Here is a 12,512-nt window from a genome sequence, read left to right as displayed (position 1 = left end):
CACTTCGTCATGCGGGGTCCTCATACAAATCGAAAGGGAACTGCGTTATCCTCTTCTGACCGGCCACCTGCCTGCCCATCTCAGTCAATCACTGAGAGGCCTTTGCAGTGGCTGCCGGGTGCGGTAATTTGCGACGACAGAGGTGTAACTTTATGAAATAATTACTTCACCGGACTCAAGAGTATGGTGGTGGGGGGGCGGGGCGGGGTGGGGGTTAAAATACACAGAGGTGGAGCGGGGGTGGGAATGGGGGTGAAAGTTTGAGGGCTGAAAGGCTGAAACGGGAGTCAGAGCCAATCCTGGGGCTGGGCAGAGATTTACTGTGAACCTATATGCCACGGCACCCCCGCGCTGAAAAAACACGACAGCCATAGGATGTCCGTCGGCCTTTTGAGCGATGCCGTTACCGCCGGGCACAGGAAGAGTCAGGAGGCGGCGGAGCACGTCTTCATGACCGCCACCCCCAAAGCCCGCGTGGACTTTACTGAGCGGTGCCTCCATCTCCGCCTTCGTAATCCCTCCCGTCTATAATTATCCCTAGCTTTTTGTCCCTGGCAGAAAAAAAAAAAATCGTGTCTCTGCCTTCTGGAAAATTTACTGTGACTTGTAAAAATCATCCTCGCTTCCTGACGCTTAGTGGGGTTCAGACGCCGGTGCAGGCGGCGGGATATAAAAGCCGCCCCTGACACGGTTATGTTTCAGCTTCTGCACCCTTAACAGCTGCCAGGACTGGTTAGCAGGTTTATGATACCTGTAGGCTTAGTCGCTATGAACTGCTGGCTATTAATAGGTTGAAAAACAGGCTTACAACCAATTTACAAGGGGGGGGGGGGACCTGTCAGGACACATGCTTCACTCCCTGTAGCCAAACGGCACTTAGCGCTAAATTTTAAACTATAAACACACTTTTTGTGTTAATAAATCTGATCCGCGGCTCTGTTGACGTACCTGTGTTTTACTGTGGATGTGTCCAGCCGTGACCCTCGAGTTCGACGCAGATGAGTGCCTCTTCTGACTCTTCATGCGACGGCCGGACGCATCGTTTTTGTGCCGCCAGAGGTTCATTGATGGGCAGCTATAGAGGCCCACAAAATAATGCGTGAATGTGGTCCTGAAGCCTATAAAAGGATGAGGGGGTCTGTAAAAAGGTAGGAAACCATGTCCTGGGAGATGGGACAAACCTTCACAGCACCTGTCTCCTGGGGTACCTACACCGAACCTCGCAACATGTGTCACGCTCTTCCACAAGTTACTATATGTATATAAAACATTCAGAAATGTCAAGGAGAGATTAAAACCTTTGGACAATCATGTTAACATTTCACTGCGTGCGGTAGGCCAAGAATCCAATGTGTCACTCCAAATAATGGTCTACAGCTGTTCTTGCCTAAAACATATTGGAGGAGCATCGAATTTTAATTATGCAGCTTCCAGTTCTGAGTCAAAGTTCCAAAAAGCTTTAATCCATGTGTCCGTGTCTCAGTCCGTGCCACAGGATGACATCAGTCCCCTGCTTAAGAAACATCAAAAGCTATCAAACAAGCCTCAAGCAGTATCGCGTAATCTGTAATTACGACCCATGTGGGAGAAGGAAATGAAGAGATGTCTGTGTTGGCCGACCCTCATCAGACCCGCCTCTTAGTCTGTGTTTTGCTCTATCATGTGACACGTTGTGCTTAACAGTGTTAGAAATAGTCATTGGCTGACATGTCAAGTATGGGAAACGCAAACTAAATGCAGGCTAGAAATAGACCTGAAAATAGCCCTGACTGGTCCTGAATTGCAATTTAAAACAACTTAAAACAACAGTATACAGACGCTCCTCTACTTGCGAACTTTCAACTTACGAACTTTCAGACATACAAATGAAGAGGACTATAAGTCTAAATTGTATTCCTTGGGCTCCCGTTTCCTGTCCGCAACATCAATTTTTTTTTCTGCTCGCCAATTCCGCCTAGTATGACTTCTGGCCGCTACTCCCGCTGCACAGCAGCGTAGCGTGCGTACTCCCAGCATCCTAGCTCTTTGTACTTGCGTATACCCTTAAAATGGTGTTGAATAACGACTTACGAACATTTCAAGTTACAAACGGCCGCTCGGAACGTATCTCATTCGTAATTAGAGGAGCATCTGTACTGATATGTACACCATTCTGTCTTATATGAGAAATCCCAGGTCTTTCATTTAGTAATTCTTCACTACATTAATTTATAGACAGTGGTCATTTAAAGCATGATATTCTGCAATAGTGTCAAAATTGAAAAACTAAATTCAGTTTTCATTTGGTCACCATTTCCTGGAGTTTAATGGCACAATTATGGTCTTTAAGGTATTAAAGAAGTAAATTAAAATCACGTGTGGGTGAACTGCACACCCCAGGGAACCAGTAATGTAAAGTCTTTGCTAAGCCATTCCACTGCAAATTCTTTAAGGTAAACATCTACACCAAGTTTTCAGGCCAGTGAGACTGAAAAGGAGAGGAAATTGCAACTTCTGTGATTTATGAAACGTGGATTTTAAGAGAAACAAATGTGACGTCAGTCCTGAGAGTCTTTCGGGTTTCTCACCGAGAGCCAGTAGGAAAGCCGAATTCACGCCATAGTTCTGAGTGCAAAATATTCACTGCAGAGTGTTTAATTCCAGGTCCAGATGGTCTCAAGGCTTTTATTGTCCAGGGTGAGATGAAAAACTCGAGCAGAACAGCAGCTGGACAGAGCAAAACCAGGCTGCTGAAACAGTGACGATTATTTTTCCTGGTTTTGATCTGCTCTCCAGGTCATGTAAAATCATCCATCTTGCTGCCCGCACATGTAAAAGTTCAGTTTATACTTGCCCGTATGATAAACATACATGTGTGAAGATTGTATGTTCATTGGAGACAAGTTTTAATTGATGAAGTGGTTCTGGATGTGACAGCTGTTTTAGGTCTGAGTGGGGTGCTGGGACAGGACTGCTTGATGCTTAACAGAACTTGCTGGCCTGTGAGCACCTTTGTCCTCCAGCCTGTAGTGATGTGTGTTTATTATGCATGCCGGTCATGTCATCAGTTTAGTCTGTGTGCACTCCTCCTAGGTCAGGACACGCTACTTTACACAAGCTTCCCATGTAAGGACACGCTACTTTACACACGCTGCCCATGTCAGGACACGCTACTTTACACAAGCTTCCCATGTCAGGAGACGCTACTTTACACAAGCTTCCCATGTCAGGACACGCTACTTTACACACGCTGCCCATGTCAGGACACGCAACTTTACACACGCTTCCCATGTCAGGACACGCTACTTTACACATGCTTCCCATGTCAGGACACACTACTTTACACACGCTTCCCATGTCAGGACACGCTACTTTACATGCTTCCCTTGTCAAGATACACTAGTTTACACAAGCTTCCATGTCAGGACACACTACTTTACACAAGCTTCCATGTCAGGACACACTACTTTACACAAGCTTCCATGTCAGGACACGCTACTTTACACACGCTTCCCATGTCAGGACACACTACTTTACACACTTCCCTTGTCAAAACACGCTAGTTTACACATGCTTCCCATGTCAGGACACGCTACTTTACATATGCGTATCTTCACATGTGTAACTTTACGCGTGCTTCCCACTTCAGGATATGTTACTTTACACGAGTTTAACACGTTAGGACACATTACTTTGTATGTGCTTCCCATATCATAACATTACCTTGCATGTGCTACCGTGTCAGAACGACATTTTGCATGTGTCTGCCATGTCAGGACATGTTATTTTGGCTGTGCTCCCGGTATCAGGACACATTACTTTTCTTGCGCTTCTCATGTCATAACGTGTTACTTTGCATGTGTTTCCTGCATGGACTTGTGACACTTGGCTCCACAGACATGCGGGGACTCATATGGACACATGCTACCCTGGCGTTGGGGGGTCCTGCCTTCCACGTTGGAATGAGTGCTGACCATCGCGGAAACATCTCCTAGGCTGTATTTTTCATTTATGTTTCCTGCAGAAAACTCAGAACACAGTGCACCTTGTAATACTATTACGCAGCACCCATTGGGCAGTGCCTCCCCACGCGCCGGATAAACAGATCGCCCCCGTGAATGTTACCAGAACGAGTGTCTCCTGGCCAAGCAGAAGTCCTGCAGACGTCAAAACGAAGTGCGGGTAGGATAAACAGATATTAAAGCCTGCAGATAATGGTGCCTCTGTGTAAACCATAAACAAAGGGTGTGCTTATGCGACACAGAAACTCCGGATCCCAGTGGGGGAGGCAGATGTCTCTGGGGGGGGGCAGCGCTGACAGACTGAGCTCATTGAAAGGTCCGTGCAGCACACGGAGGAGACCAAGCCTCAGACAGTCGAGGGAAAGAAAGGGCTGACTTTTGGTGGGGGGGGGGGTTGCTTCTCTAATTTGTCTAAGTTGTATCTGATTCCACATAAGAAATCAGCATGAGGAAGAGTGGGCTGCTTGTCCTTTAAAGCATGCCCTCCCCCCCAGCCCAGGGCAGGTAAACACCCCCCCGCCCTGTGGGCCAGGCCAGAGTAACCCGAGCTCCCTGTCCCTGCAGACACAGGACCCCCGCGTGTTTCATGTCTAATGGGATAATTCCTCTTAATGGTAAAAGATAACATCGGCATCTTTCATCTGCCCTCCCCTCCCTGATTGGTGGGCTCCTGGCCTGATCTGAGCCTGACGACGGCTCTCCGACATGGCGACGGGCAGGCGGTGCAAGGAGGCAATGCAGGTCACCATACGCTAATGCTAATCAGATAGCACAGTCTGTATGCATCAAGGCACGAGCGGTTGAATATGAACCTGTAAGGATAGTATTTTAGCATTTAACACAAGCTGTGGGCCGCGCCCTGAAAGTCACATGACTATATGTTATCCAGATAAAATGGCTGCTCTTCCAGGAAAAATCCATAACCAACTACAAAAAATATTTGCTTGTGTCAAAGGTAACTGGCTATCTAAGGATCTGTGTAAGGCAGCCATTACACGGGGCAGGAAAGCAGTTATCTGTTTTTTCTTTGTCTTGAAACATACAAGTAAATCTCAGTCCTGTCACAGTTTCTGAGAGCATAATTAGGACATGAAATGAAAAACCACTGTTAATAAAGTTATTTGGCTGCTGTTCAGATTCCTGGAATCACTAAGCTGTGATGCCTGGCCAGAGCAACCTTTGAAACCTGAAGGTGGGACATCTGAATTCTCCTTTCATCTTCAGCCTGGGTGCTCTCTCTCTCTCTCTCTCTCTCTCTCTCTGGTTCACTCCTTCATTGTTTAGTGGGCTGATCAGTGTCCAACCCCCCCCGCCCCCCACTCCACTCGGTCTTGCCTCTGACCTCCATTTAAACAGACATCCCTCTGACTCATGTTTTTAACTGGCACTTTTTTGGCTGGTGTGACCAAGCCGTGGGATTGTTAACTCGGATACCTGATTGAGTTGGTTCTTGCTTTGTGGCCAGGCCATTGTGAATTCCACAACTCCCTCTTGTCCCCAAGTGTCTGCAGGCTAATGCAGCACTCCCAACCCAGTCTAAACGATAGCTCTGTTTGGGGCCCTGAACCAAGGGCAGATCCAGGCTTATTAATGAAACTACTGAACCTCTGCCAGGATACTTAGCAGCCATACTCAACTGATGTGTTAAAATGTCACAGTAATAACTGGAATACTGCATTTACGGTTATGAAGACGCGGCAATGCATCCACCGAACGAGGAGCATTTCTAAGTGCCAAGCACCTTTACACCTCTTATCGTGGTTCCTCATATGTTGAACGTTCATTGGCGGACAGAGCCTCTTAGTGTTCACGATACTGTTTGTGCCGATGTTGACCTGCCCCATGTCCCATCTTTTTTTTTTTTGGTTAGCCTAAGCGGTTCTATCTAAAGGAGTCTCTCCCCACTTACTGTCTGTTTTGGGGGGGCTTGGAGGTCTTCAGGGGTGCACTGTGTCTCCACTTCAGCTTGCCATCTCTTCCCCTGGGTTGAAAGTAAAGTCCTACATGAGGTTTGCCTACTGTGCATGTAGGTTAGGGGGAGGGGTACTCAAAGAATGTCTTTGGCATGCTTTCTCATGTCGTCAAAACCTCATTCTTGGAACATATCATTAAGTAAACAGTCTGACTGGCTTGTTCCTACAGCATGACCGTTGAACACCACCCCAGTCCAGACAAGTGCAGGGCATACCAGTATATGGGGAATGTAGCGTGACCCGTCCATGTGGCGAATTCGCTAATCGAGTATTTTCCCGTAATGGAAGAGAAAATACTGAATTGGTGGTACCATAAATCAGAACCTTGGTGAAATTTCAGAATGAACTGTTGCCAATTTTCCCCACCTGATTTCTGTAGTAACATGACATTAATCATATGGTGACATAAAACCTACCAAGGTCATTGAAAGTATAACCCAGGATTTATTTTAATTACTTCACTGAAATTTTTTGAAATAATAATATGACATCTTCGTGGAAACAGAATATTAGTTGGCATTTGTACTGGAGATGGTTTGGAGACTGTGACACATATTTTTCCTCACCAGATTAACAGAGTGATGGTAATTATAATTCAATACAGTGGTAGCTTAGCATTTAAGTAATTCCTGAGAGGGCAAAACCAGTCACCTCTTAAGGAGGTTCCGGAATAGACCTTTAAATCATACTATCAGGATTTACCAGTTCACTTCAATTCATTCTTTCTTATATTGTGCTCTTCCCAACAGCTTAATAATGGTTTAGCAGCTACAGCACCATGAATGAACAGAGCAAGCAGTTAAAGTTAAACTGTATTAAAAATCTAAAGGGTGAAAAAAACCAGAAGCATAACAGAGGGGACAAAAACTACTGTGGTAGTTATAGGTAAAAAAAAAAAAAAAAAAAAAAACCTCTTTGGGGTCCAAGGTCAATAGTCTGGTCAAACTCCCTCCCCCGAAAGCATGCTGACGCTGTGGGGGCCAGAAACAGGTGTGTACCTCTTGTTGGCACCAGAGTTGGTGGTGTGATCTTTGTCTCCCGGTAAACTCCCTGTTTGGATAGCCAGTGATCTTCAGCAGGTTTCCGAGCTCGTTCTGTGCACGAGGGCATTTTTTCCCCCCGACTCTTCGTTCACTTTCTTGCTGCCATTGGTAATATATGACAAGACGTAGGAACTGCACGGTAGGTCACGGTTACTGAGGAGAGGTTCAAACCAGAAACCTAAAAAAAAAAACTCAGGCCTTTCATGCTTCAAATATTGTCACTGTGTGCAATTCACATGCATGAAATAAAGGTGAAATAAAAGTCCCTATTATTACTAATACGCTTAAAAAGTAACTTTATCGGTTGCTTGCATTGATTACGCTTGCTTTTAATGTGAAGGTATTTCCTTTTAAGAAATACAGAATAAATGTTATTTTAAAGCATAGTGACATACTGGCTCCATACCCACTTGCATTATACAGTGTCAGCTTAGGGCCCCAGAACGACTGCTTGCTCTTGCCCGGGTCGGGTTCATGAAGTGGTATTGCTTTGACCTTGCGCCCCCTGCAGCACAGGGGGCGCAAGGTCATGCTCTCCAGTCAGTACAAGACCTCTGTTATTATACAGGCCAAGTCAGAGGAAATATGTGCAGTAAGAAAAATACTGGAAATATTCCAAGCTCAGGAAAACATATAAATCATTTTACATGTATTACACCGATCAGACCAGCATCCTTTTGCAGTCATGCTTTATATATGTAGACACATTGTTCTAAGGTCATAGTTTTTCCTCCAAATGTAGACATTGTTTTGCTTTCACTTTGCCTCCCCTTTTTAAATGTGTAGAAGTTTCCTTTTTCCCATACACCTGCAGTGTTCCTGCGGTAGCCTTTTACTCAGGCATATGCTGTACTACACGTAATATACATTCATTATATAGTTCCAAAACATACTTCTCTACTCCTTGTGTGCAGGTTATTACTTGAGTGTGTCTTTGAAACCAAACTGTGTTGTATTTACAACCCCTGCCCCCCCCCTTGCTGGGACACGGTGACTCTTCACAAGCAGACAGGAGCGAGCACGCTCCAGATGGGGAGATGATGACATTATCGCCAATTATTGAAATAACCTACCACCACCTGTTTCGGAGGTCTCTCCTGCCAAAGCGCACCTATAAAAGCCTGCTTTGACTAATACTCACAGAGGCTGTCACATAAAAGGCAATTAGAGGAATCCGCTTGTTCGCTGAGAGGCGTTCGTTTTTGCAGGTTTCCGCTTAGACGTGACAACACCGACCTTCAGAAACTGAGCTTTTTTTTCTGCTTGTTTATCACTGTGAAAGGTTTGATGGTCTCCATTCTCCGTTCATCCACGTGTTGATAATCAACCTCTTCTCAGCCAAACAGATGGAGATTCACTTTTTTGTTTTGTTTTGGTTTTTTTTTTTCCTTGCGAGCATAATGAATTTTTCATTTGGCTAAACCCTATAACGGGCAAGGGGAAAGGCCGACTGTGACCCGGCACAAGCTGCGCTCACACAGAACACCTGCACGCTAAAATAATGAGCGTGAGCCCGACAGCACCCATGCGTCCTACTGCGCTCATATATAAACCATATCGGAGGCACTGGGCACAGGATCTGCCATCTTGGGTTTATTTATTACCGCTGAGCCGGGTTCTCCGGAGAGATGTACAGTTGATCTCCGCACAGATGAAAGTACGATTTACACAGTTTCCATCCTGAGCTATTTTTCAGAATTAGGTTTGGGGATTAATGCAAGCGGAAAGCACAGGGCAAGCACAAGTCTGTGTAATCCTGCAAGTATGCAGGAGCATGGCTCGGTTCCCCGCCTGGGCCCTTCTCTCCCGGATGAGCTGTCTGGAGAGAGTGCTCCTGGGACGGCGCTATCGCGAAGGCACCGGCGGGGTCTGAACCCTCGGCAGGGCGGCGGGCCCACCAGACGCGTGCTGTTAGCTGTAAATCCCATGGCCCGCGGCACAGATACATCCATGATCATCTCGGGGAAGGAGAAAAAAAAAACTATATATAAATATGTGAGCTCCAGAGTTCAAGACAAGGGACACACCAGCCACTCAGAATAAAATACAGAAGCGACACAGAAGACCTCTCCGAATCTCCTGTTCCTCATCTCCTGCATTGTAAATATTAAAAGCATGTAAAGTACATTTATCTAAGGTAAAAACACATTTAATGTTCTTAACATAGACAGCGGTCCCTCTGCATGACTGCATCAGCCACAGACATGAGATTCCTGCTTGGTTCGTATTGTAATACATAGCTAATTTTTCCCATATTAATGATCAAACTCCAATAGTCGTACATGAATGAAATATTATGTAACGAAACGTATAGGAAACATAGCTGGCAGCTGGAGTATTTAAATTTTAATAGAGCGAGTCTAGTTTATGGTTTAATAAATAATAGACTGTGCAAGTCACTGGGGCATTGAGTTTTGTCAATGCCTTTGAGAGGTGGCTCATTATGAGGGCCTTGTTTTTAACTATTACTTCGGAGGACAGCCCAGTACTGTCCCAGTTTGCTCCCCTGCTGGCAACAAGGCCAATTAACTCCAAAGATAACGAAACAGCGGTTTAATTGCAGGGCTGCCCATAAGTTATCTAATACCGTATGCAGAAAGCAGACAAAGGAGACAGTTGTGAATATTTTTCTTTGACCTCCATTGATCAGTGACGTGCCTTGTGGAATGTTCCCCCACGTCTCCAAGAACTGGTAAGTGTACGATTCACGTCAAGGTTAAGGAGAAGGTGCAGCCGGTTGAGAAGGCCTGCTGGCGGCGATGGAGTGCACCTAAATTGCTTGTGACAACAAAAAGTCGTAGTATTGCATTTGAGCAACAAGCCCCATTCATCACACCCGCCTACTTTAGACAGCACTGCGTCGCTGTGCAGCATAAATTAGTATCAACCAATCATACGGCACAGGCCCAGACTGGCAACAAATCCACTTTCCTACTGTGACTTGATGTTTTATGGCTTACGGCAGCATGTCTAAATATATAATTCCATAAGCACTTAGACATTGCCCCCCAGCATGTAAAACCATACCAAAGCCTATTAATGGACACCTCTTTAATAAGATGGGGGGGGGGGGGGGGGGCATTGAGCAGTGTGGAATGAGCCACGACAGTAAACGGCCAAACTGATTTTGCTGTGGTTACAAAGGAAGGCTTGAACCTTGAGATGCTAGGAAGCCGGAGGACATGGAAGATCTCTGGGCATCAATGTGGCAGCTCTGTCATGTCCCGGGGACCTCAAAGGAGTCCAGCATTTCTTACAGGAAAAGTCAGCATCATACTCCACAAATGTGCAGTCAAAGAAACCTCTGTCACATCTCATTTCCAACCCTGGGTAATGAGGTTACTTAGATCCAATTAGAAAGGGCTTTAAAATTAGTTACGTGGGTTATCAAATCAGATGACAGGAAACATGATGATGAGCTTGGAACAGCCAGATTCATGATCTAATCAGTACACACAAGAGCCATCCAGACCGCCTTCCAGAATCCTGCCAAGGCTTGATGCGCTTCCATTTCTCAAATTCATTTTGTATCACTCTCGTTTTATTAATTACAAAATACTAAAATTCCACTTCCTCTCCTCTGTTGAGGTCGAGTTTACTTGGTGGCTCTCTTTTAGGAGAAGATGGGGATAAAGACAACCCACCTGGCATTGAAGCAGCCTTTGAGTGATCCTTACTCAAGAGGGAACGTTGACCTAGATGGAAGAGGACTTCCCCTTCCCTGAAAGGCATAAGAACAAAATTGGAGCCTTTATAGAAAATGAAGTAGATTACCTACTGAACAGAACATAAGTATTGCCTGTTTTTTATCACAAGGTTTCCTGTGGAACAAGGCACACTTTATCCAACGAAAGCCATAAAGCTTAACAAAATAAATAGCTGAAATGTTTATTTAAAAATCCAACTGAAAACATTAGAATAGTATTAAATGCAGGGTAACCCAAACATCTCATAGAGCAGGAACTTCTAAGCAGTGGAATATGTAGATTTCACAGGCTTTCACTCCCGGTTCCCATCCAGGCTCTGATTTCAGGGTTTTCCGGTTTTCATCGACTCAACCATGTCTTATTGGCTCAGAGGAGCTTTCATGAATGAGGGCGGCTATTTGAGGAAGAGCGCTTCCTGTACAAAAAAAAAAACCTGTCAGAGCGGTGGGCAGGAATGGCCACATTTCCATGGCCGCCTTCCAGCGATTCACGATGGCAGCCATTGGGAGACTGTGGAAGCCCTCCTCTGACTTCCACGTGAAACTGGAATCTGTGCAGCATTACTTCCTTCCATGTGAAGCTCCTGACCTGTTACTTTGTCATAGTTTGGGGCTGTTTTTGTGAAAGAAGTGTGTGGCAAGAGGCCCACACTACAGTCTCCATCATCTCCATCCCGATGGTTAAGAGCAGAAGTCGCCCATTAGCTGGATTTACTTCCAGGCTCAACTCCATCACGCCGGCTGTTCGTGAAGATGCCGTACGGCACAAACTACGTCAGCCACCGTCTGCTCCAGACTTGGCATTTGGCAGCTGATCATAGTCAAGGAGTTTGTCCCATTTGCCAATTAAAAAAACATGTGTGGTTCACGGCACCGGCTCTGCTGTTTACAGCGTGGTGTTTGACCGCAGCCCACATGGGGCCAGGCACTTGGACCGCAGCCGGACGGCCTTTCACACGCCGTACCATTCATCTGCCGGCCAAAAGCGGCCCTCTGTTTTGCAGCCCTTCCAGAATGTGCATCCTCAAAGTGGCTGTGAAGTTCTTCCCGCGCAGCCTCACACGCCTCTTCAAAGGTGCGGGGAATGGTCCCACTCCTTTCTTCCACCACGACGGACGTGAATTATTCCTCTCCTGAATGATGAATGTGGAAACATCACATGTTGAGCCAGGCATCACGCCTCGACGACACATAGACCACGAATCGAGCGATGAAAACGTCAGGCCGTAATACATCTCTGCAGAAAACAGCCGTGTAAAGTGAACGACTCACGCTCTCAGTTTTAATCGACCCCCCCCCTCCCTTTCTCGTCTCTTTTGTGTAGAGGGCCAGGCTGCAGTTATTGTGCCAGGAATTGCCTGTGACAGTATTTCACGTTTGGCGCTGGCCTGTTGATGTGGTGATTTATCGGCAAAATGAGGGGGGACATAATGTAAAAAGATAACATGCTGTCAGAGAAAAAAAAAAGGAGGGGGAACAGAATGAGAGCCCTACAATGCCCCCAGAGCACTATCATTCCTATCTTAATTCCCCCCTTTTCCTCAGCTCACATCTCCAGACCGTGGCGTCCCCTGTGCCTTGGCCAGCTGCAGTCTCTTGCTGCCCTCTACAGCTGCTGTGATGCGGAAGGAAAGACCAAGCATCACCCCGCCCCAAGCATCCCGCAGTATTACCACGAGATCCAGTATATTTTATGCTATGCGGGGTTTCTCGTATTGGTACAGGCAACTGCTGCCCTAACCCTCTGGCACACAGCCTTGTACTGAGGGCTGCATGCTTGCTATAACTT

At 46.1% G+C, this 12,512-nt stretch overlaps 1 long non-coding RNA gene across 1 annotated transcript; it reads right to left on the bottom strand.

Annotated features, from left to right (window-relative positions):
* Positions 1 to 8,595: 8,595 nt before the first annotated feature.
* Positions 8,596 to 12,008, bottom strand: LOC140588354 (uncharacterized). The gene is made up of 3 exons (XR_011989708.1): positions 11,689 to 12,008; positions 10,662 to 10,738; positions 8,596 to 8,975 (listed from the first exon to the last, which is right to left on the bottom strand). It is a non-coding gene; the product is annotated as an uncharacterized lncRNA (long non-coding RNA).
* Between the last annotated feature and the right edge of the window lie 504 nt (positions 12,009 to 12,512).

Source organism: Paramormyrops kingsleyae, chromosome 3 (assembly GCF_048594095.1).
Source record: "Paramormyrops kingsleyae isolate MSU_618 chromosome 3, PKINGS_0.4, whole genome shotgun sequence".
Lineage (NCBI taxonomy): Eukaryota > Metazoa > Chordata > Actinopteri > Osteoglossiformes > Mormyridae > Paramormyrops > Paramormyrops kingsleyae.
Note: the sequence above shows the minus strand (reverse complement) of the source record. Positions and strands in the feature narration are given on the sequence as shown.